We start from the raw sequence: 16,307 nt of genomic DNA, 5'->3' as shown, positions 1-16,307 counted from the left end.
AACCCAGAGTAAATGTAACTTTTGAAAATTTCCCTTCAAATATAACAATCAAACTTCCTATCTCTTATGCCATACTATATATGCGGGTAGACCATATAGTATGTGGAGATGTTTGATAAAGATTCTTGCACCACTACAGGTGTCTGGAGTTACATCCAATCACTTACAACTCTCTGTTGCTATTACCAGACACATCCCTTCAAGTATTGTCTGGACTCACACAACTATTCGAGTTTATGTGATATTTGAGGATATCCCTCAAATATCACATAAACTATTTGAGTTTATGTGATATTTGAGGATATTCGAGTTTATGTGATATTTGAGGATATCCCTCCTTTCCCTCAAGAAAGGTTTTTGTCCTCAAAAACTCTACTCTCAAGCGGACTACACGCTAGTGTCATAGGTCCAAGAACAAATCTAGACCGTGTTTAATATCATATGTTATATTCTTGAGTCCTTCCAAGAAACTTTTAAACATCTTGCAACGAAGATGTGGTATAGTGTCTACGCACACATGGTGGTACTATTGATAAACTGCTTTGCAACAGATCAGTGGTTTCACACTTGTAACAAAGTGCTTCATTGTTGCATATTATTATCCTTCATAAGCGATTACACACTTATGAATCATTTGGGTGGGTTGTACCATCTATCAAGAAAAATTCCAAATTACTAATAACCACATTATCAATCCACAGATAATGACTGAGCTTGCTGCGAAGCCATAGGTTGCTAGATAATTGATGGTAATTACACAAGCCCAATGTCTCATTACATCATACATTCAATATAAATGCAAACATCACAGTACTTCGTGATGATGAACTTAGGAATTTCATCCTATCCCTGTTTGGTGTTGGTATGAAGTATAACTATGAGAACATTATTTGCTACCTCCTCATTATAGCGGCAAAGCTACCTACCCATCACAGGTGGCAATCTCTACCAAGCTATAACCAATGACAAGCAAATAAACGAGTACTCTTGTAAGAACTTCATAACCATATCTCACACCAAACTCATAATCACTACGGATTAAATGCTAGGGCTTGCAAAATTGAATGTTATCTGATAGGTAGAAGGGATCATCAAACTATGGATGACCTCGACAACTCACTAGGACTAGTGATGTGTAACTTTTAAGTTACTCCACTCTCCTTGCTTATTCATACCATCGAACAAATCGGTCCCTCGATTTGAGCAACGTCAACATATTTATGAGTAGCTCGATACTCATGTATTGTGGTTCGGTAATTTAAAATGTTGATCTAGAGTATCTTTCACTCGAGGATCTTAATTTTATTAGCAGCTATGTATTAGTAGTGAGTAACTACGTACCCACTATCATCACACTAGTAGCTCCATACTAGTCTGTGAGTAACTCCGTACCCAATGGCGTACCTCCCCCGAGTGTGGGAGTACCATATACAACCATCTATAACAAGATGATTAAGTCACTTGCTGCTAAGAAGTGACTACACAAATTGACCCCTCCATTGCACATTGCAGTACAATTTCTGGTATTACAACACGAATTTTTGGATATCCTTATCATAGAGGTCAACTTAAAAACTAGTGCATAGGTCTTGTGGAGTCTCGGCTCACCTAACCACACCACTGGTGACTTCCTACAAAAAATGTGGCGCCGAAGTCACCACCTATGTACTTTAACTCCGTAAAGTACATGGTCTTCATCTATCATCTATGGAAAGTTGTAAAACATTCCTGCGATGGATTTTTATCACCCTAAAATTATTGTGCACTATTTTAGTGTGAAGAGCTTTTTTCCTGGATACCATGGTTCACCCCAAGCTCATCTTTTGCTAAATTCTCCGATTTAACAAAAGATATGTCTGCCTCCGAACACTCCGGTTTAGCCCCAGACTTTGAGTTTACTTCTTAACACTCTGATTAAGTTAAAACTCACCAGATACAGTAGGATTTACCACTAAGCTCTCCGGCTTAGCCTTCTATCCTAACTCAGCCCGAGTTTATGTACACTACATATGTCGGATCCGATACTAACAACAACCAGGCTCATCTGGAGTGAGATACTACTCACTATTGCCATGTAAAACCTTATTAAATCCATGGAATGCTCCACTCATTCCCAAGGGGTCTTACGACTTATAGGGTTTACATGCACATGAATTTTGTAAGCAAAATAAGCTTGTCATGCAATATTACAATTGCTTATGTCATATGGTAGCAACTAACATGTGCTCACAATCGCACACTTATGTTGAACATAGGCAAGACTACGCTTGCAAAATGTTATAGGGCGTCCCCCATGCATGAAACTGTCCAACCAACTAGTCTTACTGCTAACTTCTAGATTTAGATCACTCCGAAACTAAATCACTCTGTTAGCACTAATACACCATCATGGTCTTGCTACCTAGAGCTTCTCCGAACTCTGTAACTGGGTTTTATCCCATCTTATGGCTATATTTGGTAATTTTCAAAGTTCAAATTTTAGCTTGCACACTTTATCACTACAGACAAGTGTACATACAGACCTGCCAAAGAGTCAAGTTACATGCACAAGCCTTGGCGTCCCATTCCACCAAGACTACAATCGATTCCGTGAGAATTTGATGTCCCATACCATCAAATTACCACCAAACCAATTGATGTGACATATAAAAAGGCTCTTTCCCCCCTCGAAAGATCACCACAAACTCTCGAGCAGTGGGATGTCGACGCATGGCAATAAAAAGAAGAGAAAACCATGCTAGTAAGTTTAAGAACAGTTCTCTTCGATCAACTTCTATAAGGGCATTGTGCATTACATCTCAAGACTATACCCCTTCAGATTTACCTTTGATTTCTACAAATCAATCCTAAATCTGTTATTATTATCTAGGCGTCTGCTAATCCTTCAGATTAGTACTTCTAGATAAACCATTCAATTGAGTACTGCTAGCCCCTTTATCCCAAGTAATACACACCTTAGGGATTACTTTTACAAGGCAATCTACGTGACTAAATCAAACTAGTCACTAATCTCTAGGCCCAAGTAGTGACACTATTTTGTTACTACCAACAAGGGCCAGCTTGCCTCTACAGGCCAAGGTTCTTTTGTTGCTACAAACAGTAAGCAACTTGTTTGGACACAAGGCATAACCACATCAAGACTACACTTGTACATGGTTCTCATTTGCCAAAGTTTATCACAATCTTCTAGCATCTGTTAAAAGATTGTGAAGGGTTATGAGCACTATGGCTCAATTATGCTTACCTAGATTTCTCGTGATAAGCACTTCGTCTAATTTGGGCACAATCGATGCCATTGCCGGTCGTCTTAGCCCAAGTAAAACACAGCTCAGTTTTAGATTTACACTAGCCAAACTACGTGACTTTGATGGTCAACACTAAGTCTATGCTCAGCTTAAATTTAGTTTCTCCGAACCAAATGTGTGATCACCACATGTGTTATTCTCGAGGCGCTACAGTCATAGACGTGTTCACTAGGCACAACGGCCATAGAACGGCTCTGTTATTCTCGAGGCGTTACGGCCATAGACGTGTTCACTAGGCACAACGGCCATAGAACGGCTCTCTCTCAAAGGACTCGGCACTACAGCCGTGGGATTTGTCTCTCTCTTAGCACGCGGCGCTACGACCACGTGCGGTGGGTCTCTTTCGTGGAAAGCGGGCACTACGGCCACACGGCACGATGACCGTGTTGGGTTTGTTTCATGGGGTGTGTCTACAGAAGAACACATTTGTTTGTCACTACAGAACAAACACAAATTTGTCCGAACAAAAACTTTGACTCTAGCAAGACGACGTTCGCAAAAGTGTAAATTGAAATCTGGCGAGGCTACGCTCCCAGAGTCTTCATAACAAAAATAAAAATGGTCGAGAGGCTGTGCCTTGCCGGGATTATTTCTTGTGGGAATTATCCTTCCTCACCAGCCGAGAGAGAGCGTTTATTTGAATTTTTCATTTTTAATTTTTATTAAAATTGAATAATGAAAATATAAAAAAAAGAAATGATTTTTTTCTCCTCTTTTTTTGGCCGCTGGTGGCCGCCTGCTGGTTGGTTGGCTGGCCGTGGCCCTGGCCGCCTGGCCTGGCCTGGCCGCCGCCTAGGCTGGCGGCCGTGGGACTCTTCACCCCCCCTTCAGACGGCGCACGTTCGTTCTTCGTACGTTCGCTCTTCGCCCCACCTGAAAGCAGGCGCTCCAGCACAATTTCAGCAACAGTTCGGCCCTCGAGTCTGGCACAGGCTTTCACCAGCTACAGCAGCGGCAGAGGAGGCTGCCACAGCACATTTCAGCAACAGCTCGAGTCTGGCGCAGGCCCTCAACGCCGACGCGAGCTTGCCATTTCATCTCCACACGCTTGCCGGCGCCGCCTGGCATTCAAGCCTTATACAGCCTTGTTTGGTAGCGCCGGTCATTCACAGCATTTTCAAGAGCATAGGCGTGGGGCTGGTCTGCGCCCCCCCACACACGGGTCAACGAAAACGCCATCGCCGCTTGGTCATCACAACATCGTGGGCTGGTGGTCTTCGCCCCCCCCCACACACAAGCTTCAACGAAGCTTTTGCAGATAGTGGGGCTGCTCTTCGCCCCCCCCACTTCCCCCACACACAGTATAGAGTCGCTTCATTGAGACGATTTCAATGTAGAAAAGAAAAAAAATGAAAATTGCTTACCTCCATTGCTTGCTGTGTGTGACGGGGAGAGAGAGAGAGAGAAAGAGTTCTTCCCTTCCATTCTTCCATGGCTGCCTCCCTCCACACCCTCCATTCGAGATAAGGATAAGGAGACGAATGGTCGAAAATCATCGAGTGGGCGGTCCCCCGGTCACGCGCGGATTTTGACGATCCCATCGAACCACGCTCTGATACCAGTGTTACATGCTCGTAACGCCGCTACGGGCATTACCACAAGAGGGGACGGCCTCTGGCTCACCACCCAGCCATAGAGGAAGAATGAGGATTGCCCCTCATTCCCCAGGCTATATAGTGTGTGGCCTGCCGTCCACAGTAGCCTGGCCGCCCATGACTCCGCATGGGCGTCCTCTCCCACTGAACCTCGGACATGGCCATCCGGTCTGCCGCCGTCGGTCACAGGCATTACAGCCTACGTGACTCTCTCTCTCTCTCTCTCTCTCTCTCTCTCTCTCTTTCCCCTCCACTCACACACACACACATACACACGCTATCTCTCTTCTCTCACACACACTCTCCCACATATAGAAACTCTCTCTCTCTCTCTCTCTCTCACACACACACATGCCTCTTCTCACATGGGTGCTGACATAGAAGTTGTGGTGGGTTAGTGTCATTTAATGTTACTAGGTGTTTGAAGTGTCATCTTCGTCCTCTCATGAAGGGTAAACAATGAGCTTCCTTCGTGATTTGGGCATTTATCATATGGGATAAGCAACATTGTGAAGTTGATTATTGTGGTCCATTCAAGTATGCATGCATGCGTGGAGCACGGTGGTGCACACGTGATGCTGCTCATAATTGGTTTAAGGTTACCAAAACCGATCAAGCAAGAGGTCTTTTTAGTGGTCCAATTGGGTTAATCAATTGCCCTCCCGCCCCCCATGCACACACAACCCCAAAAGCCGCTAATCAATCACCCAACAAAGAAGTTGGTTAGCTCACAAGTCAAACGCCTATCCACACAAAGTGCTTCAAAACCCCTCATTTTACAAAGGGTGTTTACCCGGATTAGTTCATATTAAAACCAGTTGTCTAGGTGGGCACTAAGCTTGAGTCTAACAAGGGTACAGTAGAGTTTAAAGGGGCGCTTATAACAAGCGCCCATGAAGCGCAATCATAATTCATAGTATTGAAAGGCACTTATTCATAATGAAAGTATTGAAAAAAAAAACACACATTAGTAAGAGTGCCTTTCAATCCCTTCATGGAGAAACTGAAGGTTTACCCCATCGTCCCTCGAAATGAATTAATTTTGGGGCTGCCCTCAAGGCTGGCTACTACAAGAAGGACCCTTAGCTCTAGCTCATTATTTATGTTAACGTTCCTTGAGCCACACATGGCGAAGCCGTTTGCATGTGTGAGCCAAGTGATGCCCCCACGATGACTTCCCCCTCCTAGAGGCCTATAACATCCATCGTGAGAGAGAACAACATCTTTGTGTGAAGCATTAGAAGGAGGGCGTACGATTCTTCGTAGATAGAATCAACCTAGCCTATAACTTCTCCTAATTCTCAAGGAAGACTTCCCCAAGATGTAGGATATTAAAAGGAAAAATGCATGTCCTCATTATTTTCAAGGTTTAGTTGCAATTAGATTAAAGTGTGAAAAGCCCACTTGTGCAAAATCACAGCCTCTTCTTCAATCGATGGTGGCGAAAAGGATTGTTTGTAAGGCTCGGTAATAATATTTTTCGAGCTTGACAACTTACGTACGTCTTCCTAATAGCGAGCTTGACAACTTACGTACGGCTTCGGTGTCTTAGCTTTGAATTAGGTAATGGGAGAGTGAACAACTCAAAAGAGTTGTGGAGGATTAGGTAATGGGAGAGTGAACAACTCTCTTGTTCTTGATTGACAAGCCCCAAACATAACCATAGTATAATAATGGTTATTGTTTTGACACAAATGTGACAAGCTAAATACCATGGTCTATTTTCTTTTTCTTTTGGAGTCAACAAGTCTATTAATATGCATCGAATCAACACAAGAACAAAATAGAACGAATTACAAATTGAGAACATTAGTATTCACGCCGGAAGCACGGAAGATTGGCCATAGGTGGTAGCTGTGACGATAACTAAATCTTGAAGAAGGAGGCGTTTCGTCTATAAAACTCACCGCTCTACTATCTAGTATTCACGACCCCTATTTATTACAGAAGATTTATGACCATTGCTGCCCATGCCAGCTCCCGTCATGAACATATATTTAAGTCCATAGAACTCATATATATTAAGTCCATAGCTGCCTGCTTGCTGAAGAATACGGTGGGTGCAGGGCCTAAATTTGACGGGTGTTTTACCTTGTTGAGATATCGAGCTCTAGTGAGGCGGTGGACACTGATGACCCGCCTGGGGGATAGGCCCCGCACTTACACCACTGGCATGGTTGGTGAGATCTTGGGTGATATGCGGCCAGTGGGATGACAGGCTGTGTGACAGCCACTCTAGAGACTGGCATAGTTATAGCGCCAGCTCATTTAGTCGGGTTCACATTATAGAGAACCCGTGTATGTATTTGGTTGAGTACCTTTCATATTATTGTGTACTCTTATCTTGTATATGGTGTGTTGAGTGTTGAGTAGAGAAGAAGAAGATTTTCAGCCTCTCACCTTGTGTGTTCTCTATTAGGGTTTTGTGAGTGTGTGTGTGTGCTTGCAAGAGCTCAAGCTCTCTTCCCCCCTCGCATCTTTTCATGGTATCAGAGCCTGGTTCGTGCTAAGGGCTGAGCTGCAAGCAAGAGAACCACAGGAAGCGGTACGAGGGTAAGAGCTTCAACTACTCTTCCCTATTGTGTTGGTGACTACACCCTTGTCGGGAGCTCTACGGGAGGCACCGGCAAACGATCTCCGATTGAGGGGCTTTCTTCGCGGGAGTGAAGCTCTAGGGCAACTATACAGTCCTTTGGACTAAAATTTTCGGGCCGAAAACGCGTTTCGGGCGCGTCTGGACCTCCGTTTTTCAGAAAGCAGGCGATTTCGAGCACTGCGGGTAAGTCATCGATTCTCTGCAGAACTCTGTTTTACGAACTGCAGGAAGACAGATTGACTGTGCAGACACTGTGGGTGCTGCAAAGAGGTCTACAGTTGCCATTGGGTGTATGTATGCACATTGAAGTCACTGATTGTGACATTTGAGTACTCCAGTACCGCTGTGCAGAAATTACTGCAGGTTGTGCAAAAAAAAACCAGAGTGCAGGTTCTGGTAAAATTGTGTGTTTGGCAAGATGTCTAATGATGGCATAACACAGATTGTGGCTGAGAAGCTGGATAAGAATAACTTCCATGCTTGGAGGTTCAGGTTAACGAATTTCCTGATGGGAAAAGGCTATTGGGACTACATAGAAGGAGAGCATGAAGAGGCACCGGAGATACCGGATATAAATCCGACTGCTGCAGATGTGAAAGAGTTCAAAGACTGGAACCAAGGAGCCAGGAAAGTAATGTATTGGCTATCCATTAGTATACAGGACACCATGATTGGGCACATTCAGGATGCCAAGTCCCCCAAGGAGGCGTGGGACACCTTGGTAAAGCTCTATGAAACAAATACCAAGGCACGTAAGATACAGTTGAAGAATGAACTTCATACTGTGGAGAAAAAGAGCATGTCTGTGAATGACTATGCGCTGAAGATAAAGGGTATTGTGGAATCCCTTGCATCTATTGGTGTGTCAGTAGATGATGATGACAAGGTGGAAGTCTGTCTACGTGGTCTCGGGCCACAATACAAGGCGTTTAAGACGTCTATTCAGACTCGGGAAAATATTCCCAACTTTACAGATTTGGTGTCTATGCTGATTATCGAAGAGAAGAACTTGGGTGAAGACCAACAGTCTTCACAAAGCAAAAACAGTTCAGAGCAACAGGCCTTCTACACGAGTTCAGGAAGAGGACGAGGTAGAGGAGGCCGTGGACGTGGTCAAGGAGGTGGCCGAACAGGTAATCAGAATTATGGTCAGCAGCAGCAGCAGCAGCAACAACAGTCCCAAAATCAACAACAACAACACGCAGGTGGAAGAGGCAAATTTAGAGGCAGGGGGAGCCAAAGAGGCCGTGGAAATTGGCAAAGGCAATATAATGATGCACGTGAATGCTACTATTGTGGTAAGCCAGGACATGTGCAGTCAGAATGTTATAAGAAGCAGGCTGACATGCAAAATGGGAAAGTGCAGCAAAACAACTATGCATCCTCAAGCAGAAATAATGAGGACAATGAAAGGTTGTTTGTTATGCAGCATGTTGTAAATGCCATGTCTGAAAATGTTGATGCAGCACAAAAAGATAATGTATGGTATGTGGATTCAGGCGCTTCGAACCACATGACGAGTCATGGGGAGTGGTTCAAGGAGATGAAGAACCCAGAAAGACCAGGTTTTGTGGAAACAGGGGATGACACTGCTCATCCAATTGCCCACGTTGGAGATGTGCCATTATCTATGCAGGATGGCAAAGTGAAGTACCTTGCAGATGTACTTCATGTACCGAACATAACAAAGAATCTGGTTTCAGTTGGCCAGATGATTGAGCAGGGTTTGCAGGTTCGGTTTAACCCTGATGGGTGTTATGTTGAAGATTTCAAAGACAAGTGCAGGTTGGTTGCAAAAGGCAACAGAGTGGGCAGAATGTTTACGTTGGATGTAGACATGCCTGAGATGAGTGCTGCGATGTTTGCAAATGGTTCAGGAGTTGTTGCAGACACAGACATATGGCATAAAAGGATTGGTCATGTGAATGTGCAGAGATTGAAGTCTATGTAGACAAAAGGAATTGTGATAGGGCTGCCAAAATTTAAAGTGGAAGGTATGCAGAAAATATGTGAAGCATGCCAATTTGGGAAGCAAACAAAGCATGTGTTTCCACGTAACAGATATGTGAGCAGAAATGCACTAGATGTTGTGCATTCAGATGTATGGGGTCCTACGAAGACCGTGTCTATGGGAGGCTGCAGGTACTATGTCACTTTCATTGATGACCACACAAGGAAAGTGTGGGTATATTTCATGAAAGAGAAGAGTGAGGTGTTCACTCACTTTCAGAATTTCAGAGTTTTGGTTGAAAAGCAAACAGGAAAATATGTAAAGTGCCTAAGGTCAGATGGAGGGGGAGAGTACTTCTCCAATGAGTTCTCTGAATTTTTGAAGAAGAATGGTATTCGGAGACAGTTCACATGCAGATACACTCCGCAGCAAAATGGAGTTGCTGAGCGGAAAAACAGGCACATTGCTGAGATTGCGCGGGCATTGATGGAAGAGAAAAATATGCCGCATTGCTATTGGGCTGAGGCTGTTTCTACAGCAGTATACATCATGAACAGGACTCCAACTGCAGCCATACATGATGTAACTCCAGAGGAGAGGTTTACTGGCAGAAAACCAGATTTGTCTCATCTGAAAGTTTTTGGATGCATTGCATATGTGCATGTGCCAGATGAGCTGAGAACTAAGCTGGATCCGAAAGCTGAAAAATGTGTGTTTATTGGATACTCCCTTGAGCAAAAGGGATACAGGTGTTATAACCCTACTACACGTGAGTTGAGGGTAAGCAGGGATGTCGTCTTTGATGAGATGAGCAGCTGGTATGCTGCTGAAAAAGAAGCTGTCGGGGCTGATGTGAGTGGAAGTGTGGTTGCACAGAATGCAGGTCAGCAATCACAGTCTTTGAGTGGACCAGGAGAGTCCTCATCTAGTGGGTCTGTTGATAGACCATGGAGTGGCAGGTTGCGTCATAATACCAGTCCTGCAAATGTGATTAGTACATCACGTAAAGGAAAAGAGAAAGTGGTTGAGCCCCTTGGTATGCCTGACATTTCTGCAGGGCATTCTCATGTTGATGGAGAGTCTAGTGGCTCAGATATGAGCCTTGATGAGGAGCTTGGGATCCCAGCTATGAGAACACCTGGTGTAAAGAAGGCTATGGAAGCCATGAATGAAAAGCTGCGAAGATCAGGGAGAGTGAAGAACCCTGTGCAGAGATTTACATATGATGGTTATGTGGCACATCACTATGCATATATGGCAAAGGTTGTGCAGGTTGTTGAGCCCACATGCATTGATGAGGCTATTGGAAATGTGTGTTGGGAGAAAGCTATGGATGAGGAGATGGATGCACTATATGGAAATGAAACTTGGGATTTAGTGCAATTGCCAGAAGGCAAGAAAGCCATTGGATGCAAGTGGGTGTACAAAGTTAAACATAACAGTGATGGGAGCATAAACAGGTACAAGGCTAGATTGGTAGCCAAAGGATATGCGCAGACATATGGGATTGATTATGAGGAAACTTTCAGCCCAGTTGCCAAGATGGCAACGGTGAGAGTTGTGATAGCAGTGGCTGCGTCAAAGAAATGGTCTTTACATCAGATGGATGTAAAGAATGCATTCTTGCATGGGGATTTGCAAGAAGAGGTGTATATGTTGCAGCCACCTGGTTATGAGGATGTGGGTCACCCCGAGCATGTTTGCAGGTTGAAGAAAGCCTTGTATGGCTTAAAGCAAGCACCAAGAGCATGGTCTGACAAGATTTCTGAATATCTTGTCACTATTGGCTTTCATGTAGCCAATGCAGATTTCTCATTGTATGTGAGACATGGTGATAGAGGGGTTGTGCTTGTTGTCATCTATGTAGATGACTTGATCATTACGGGGGACCATGATGCAGAGATCTTTGATGTAAAGATCTTGCTTAGACAGAAGTTTGAGATGAAGGATCTGGGGGAGCTCAGATATTTCTTGGGCATTGAGGTGATTAGGTCACCACATGGTATAGGATTACTGCAGAGACAGTATGGCTTGGACATGTTGTCCAAGTATGGTATGACAGGCTGTAAGCCTATTTCTGTGCCATTGGATCAGAATGGCAAGTTGAGTGCAGATTCAGGAGAGATCTTGGAGGATCCTACTATGTACAGGAGCATAGTAGGAAGTTTGATCTACATGACGATCACCAGACCAGATTTGAGCTATGCTGTTGGGTTGGTGAGTCAGTTTATGCAGGTTCCACAGAAAACGCATTTGGATGCTGTGAGACGCATACTGAGGTATGTGAGGTCTACTTTGCATTGTGGACTATTCTATGAGACTGGGACAGAGATATGTGTACATGGGTACACAGATGCTGATTGGGCTGGTAGTATCTCAGACAGAAGATCTACCAGTGGATTCATGTTTTCTTTGGGGAGTGCTGCTGTGACTTGGAGCAGCAAGAAGCAGCCTACGGTTGCTCTATCGAGTACAGAGGCCGAGTACAGAGGAGCTGCTATGGCAGCATGTGAGGTAGCTTGGTTGAGAAAGCTACTTGCAGATTTGGGTCTATCAGTGGATAGACAAGTTGTCATTTTCTGTGACAACATTAGTAGTATACAGTTGGCCAGGAACCCAGTCTTTCATGCTCGTACGAAGCACATAGAGGTCCACTACCACTTCGTCAGAGAGAAGGTCTTGGCAGGAGACCTTGACCTTGTTTATGTCAGCACAGAGGATCAGGTAGCTGACATCTTCACCAAAGCATTGGGTACAGAGAAGCTCCGCAGATTCAGGGCTTCGCTTGGTGTACATGAGATGGATTTGAGCTCGAGGGGGAGTGTTGAGATATCGAGCTCTAGTGAGGCGGTGGACACTGATGACCCGCCTGGGGGATAGGCCCCGCACTTACACCACTGGCATGGTTGGTGAGATCTTGGGTGATATGCGGCCAGTGGGATGACAGGCTGTGTGACAGCCACTCTAGAGACTGGCATAGTTATAGCGCCAGCTCATTTAGTCGGGTTCACATTATAGAGAACCCGTGTATGTATTTGGTTGAGTACCTTTCATATTATTGTGTACTCTTATCTTGTATATGGTGTGTTGAGTGTTGAGTAGAGAAGAAGAAGATTTTCAGCCTCTCACCTTGTGTGTTCTCTATTAGGGTTTTGTGAGTGTGTGTGTGTGCTTGCAAGAGCTCAAGCTCTCTTCCCCCCTCGCATCTTTTCATACCTGTCAAAGGCGATTTTGCCTGTCAAAAAAGGTTTTAAAAAAAAATCTATGTCAAAAAACATGCAATGGCTTAGAATTAACTTTTCACTCTGAAATACAGTAATTTCAAATGCCTTTCAAATGACATGTCATTTTTTTAAAAGTGCTTTTCATTTTTTTTGATATATATATATATATTAATATTAATATATATATATATTAATATGTATATATATAAAATAAAATACACATTGCACAATGTGCAATCACTGCAATGTGTATTTTATATATATATATATATATATATATTATTAATATATATATATAATTTCGAAATTTGGGCGAATCGATAATTGCAAATTGCAATCTGCATTGTGCAATTTGCTATTTAAGTTGGTATTAGGTAATAGGTAACTTGGTATTAGGTAATTGAAATTGGTATTAATTTACATTAAATACTATTAATGTCTCACGCGCTGGGAGCTGCACCGACTCAACTCACCGTCCGACGTCCGTCACTCACAGTTCACTCACCAAGTCACCCATGCATGATGCAGCACTGCCAGCATGCTGCATGCAAGCTGCGAGTCTGTGCGAGTTTAAGTTGTAATAGATATTACTAATTAGAGTCTACCTCAGTCTAGTCTAAGTTCTAACTACTAGCTAGTAGCATTTTGCTACGTAGCACAGTAGCGCAGCGCGCTGTATTGGGCCTCCCGACTCCCGAGTCCCGGCCTTGGCTAGCCAGCCTAGCCGGTCGCGACTCGCAGGCTGGCCGCTGCAGCTCCAGGCTCCAGCCTCGTTGAGTCGTTGCAACTTGCAACCAGTCGAGGCCCGAGGGGGTCATCCGGTCCGGCCCCCGGCCTAAGGCCTTGATCCGGATTCCGCAGTGCGCACTGCGCACCCATCCGAACGGGAGTCGGGAGCGTGGATCATCGTATGCTTCGTGAATCGTATCCTCCAACATCTGCTCTCGTAAAGTTGTAACTTGTATACATCGAGTCTCGACCTCTCTCTCTCTCTTCCCTACTTGCTTTTTCTGTAAATTTTCATTTATTTATCAAGATTCAAGAGTGAATCAGGATAACTCTGCATTTGGTCTGTTCCAAGTTCCACCTTCTTTTCTGCATGATTTGGTTGCAACTTGCTGGCACTCTCGTTTCCTCTTCCGGCCGGCGGCCACCTCTCTCAGGCTCTCTGTCCAGCTGTGTGTACAGGTAACAGCGTGACTGTGTGACTCGTGAGTCGTGAGTGTGAGGGACTCAACTTGGGAGTCGGGAGACGCCTGGAGGCTGGGACTCGGGAGGACAGGTCACAGGCTGGGAGAGACTATAAAAATGGCTTCACTTTGGGTGAGTTATACAGTATACTCACTTAGTCTGCTTTGTTGATTCACTGGATAAATGTCACTTGTCCTAGCATCCGTTGGGAGCTCATCCTCTCAGCCTCTCAGCACTTGTCTCAGGTATCTAGCTATTTCTTGATTATACTCTTTATAATATACGATTGAAGGTTTCTATAATCTTTGAATCCTAGTGAATCGATTTATATGGTTCTGATGATGTTTGGGAATCTGTATTTCCTTGAATCCATTTGACAGTTTCTACACATGTAAGCTACGAGAGTTTTTTAGGCATAACCCTGATGAGTATCTTGCTTTTTTGATGGTCATGACTCGGTTACTCTGTTTTTTTAATGAGTTTTATAAGGAGTCTTTAAAGCACATTTTTTTGTGACAAATCTGGTCTGGTTCTATCAGGTTGCATCGATGTGCTCTGAAATTCGGGGTTACTCATTTTGGTTTTTTATTTTCACATCTTTGGATAGTACAACTAATTGTCCTATCAGTGCATGATGCATCAGTATATGGTCCTTACATCAGTTATTATTGTTATTTTTTGAGGATCTTAAAGGCATACACATTTCGTTAATTACTCAATGATGGGCATTGGGCAATGGGCATGATTTGCTGTTTTTTGAAAGCTGTGAATCTGGTTATGGATGGGCGACTATGACTAATGATGGGTATGATTCTTCATTCTGATAGATGGGCGAATTTGTATTGATGACTTATCTTGGAATTAATGTGTTAACATATGTAACCTAGAAAAAAAATTTGATTTACTGAACGACCGCTTCAGTTTGCAGATTAGACAAATGGATTGTTTACTTATAGCCATGTTGTTGATGTAATTTTGATCTAGCAATGGATTGTTTACTTATGACAAATGTTATAATATGTAGAGGTGGTTTTGTATTGTATGATTGTGTACAATTAAATGAAATTGCTCTCTATCTGTCTTTCTCTCTTAACTTACTTTTATGATTCTTGAATCTTGATTAGTGAGTTGTGATCATAGCTAGCTACTTCCGATCTTGGTGTGGAGGACGTGGACCTGCTGGCTGCAATTTATTTCCAGGTTGGATTCTTATTTTGATTATTTTAACATTTTGTTAAGCTATCTTCAACTATTGGGTGTCTCTCTTTTGTGTCTTGTTTTTGTTGTTATTTTGTTGTTCCCCTATTATAGTAGTATAACTGCCTTGTATAAATGAACATGCTTAACCGTTAAGGAGTATAACGGCCTTGTATAAATGAACGTGCTTAACCGTTAAGGTATGCAACATGCTCTCTTCTCTTTATTCTCATGTGGCTTCCTTTTTTTATTTTATTCTTATATTTTCAGTGATGGTTGACCGTCCCAATCTAGTGCCTCATAGAGGGCGTGGCAAAAAGAAAAAGTCACAGCCTTCAATAGATTCTTTTTTGTCAAGACAGACCATTGCCAATGTAGGACATGAGAGTAGTGGTGGGAGCTCGAAAACTTGTAATGAGATTTCCCAAGAGTCTTCTTCCAATAAACCCAAAAGGAAGTGGAGGACTCAATGGACTCTACTACATCCTTGGGCATATTTATGCAAGTCTACATGTAATGAGGACCGCATAAAATGCACTTGGTGTGAAGAAGATGGAAGAGTGAATACTTTCACAATGGGTGGATCCCAAAGCATTCAACTTTCAGCCTTGAATGAGCATGCAAAATCTGCAGATCATAGGAGAGCTGCAAGTATTTATCATGCAAAGCTAAAGGCTATTGGTGGCAAAGGACCAATAGATGGGGGTATTGACACAATGGTGCATTCTGAACAGTTTAGAATAATCACTTGTATGAAGCTGGTACACTTTTGTGCATGCAATGATATTGCATTGGAGAAATATCCCGCTCAATGTAAGTTACAAAGGGATCTTGGCACTCCTAATATGCCATCATCTGATGAGTATGGTGCATATACCAATCCCGTATCTGGAAGAGAGTTCTTGATGGCTTTAAGAGATTGTACTAGACAAGACTTGTATGCTGAAATTTGTGAAAGTCCATTTTTTTCAATCCTCATTGATGAAAGTACAGATAGAACCATGGAGAAGCATTTGATTATCTACATTTTGTACTTGCCTGGGAATGGCAAAGGAGAGCCCAATTGTAAATTTGTGAGATTGCTACCAGTTGATAATGGATCTGGGGAGGCAATCTACAATGCTGTCCATGCCATGCTCTTAGAGAGTAATCTGGATTTGAAGAAACTAGTTGCATTTGTAACGGATGGTGCCTCAGTAATGACAGGTCATAAGACAGGTGTAGTGGCACGGTTTCAAGCATCGGCTT

This window comes from Cibotium barometz, chromosome 18, assembly GCF_041138505.1.
Source record: "Cibotium barometz isolate CiBa-2024 chromosome 18, ASM4113850v1, whole genome shotgun sequence".
Classification (NCBI taxonomy): Eukaryota; Viridiplantae; Streptophyta; class Polypodiopsida; order Cyatheales; family Cibotiaceae; genus Cibotium; species Cibotium barometz.
Note: the sequence above shows the minus strand (reverse complement) of the source record.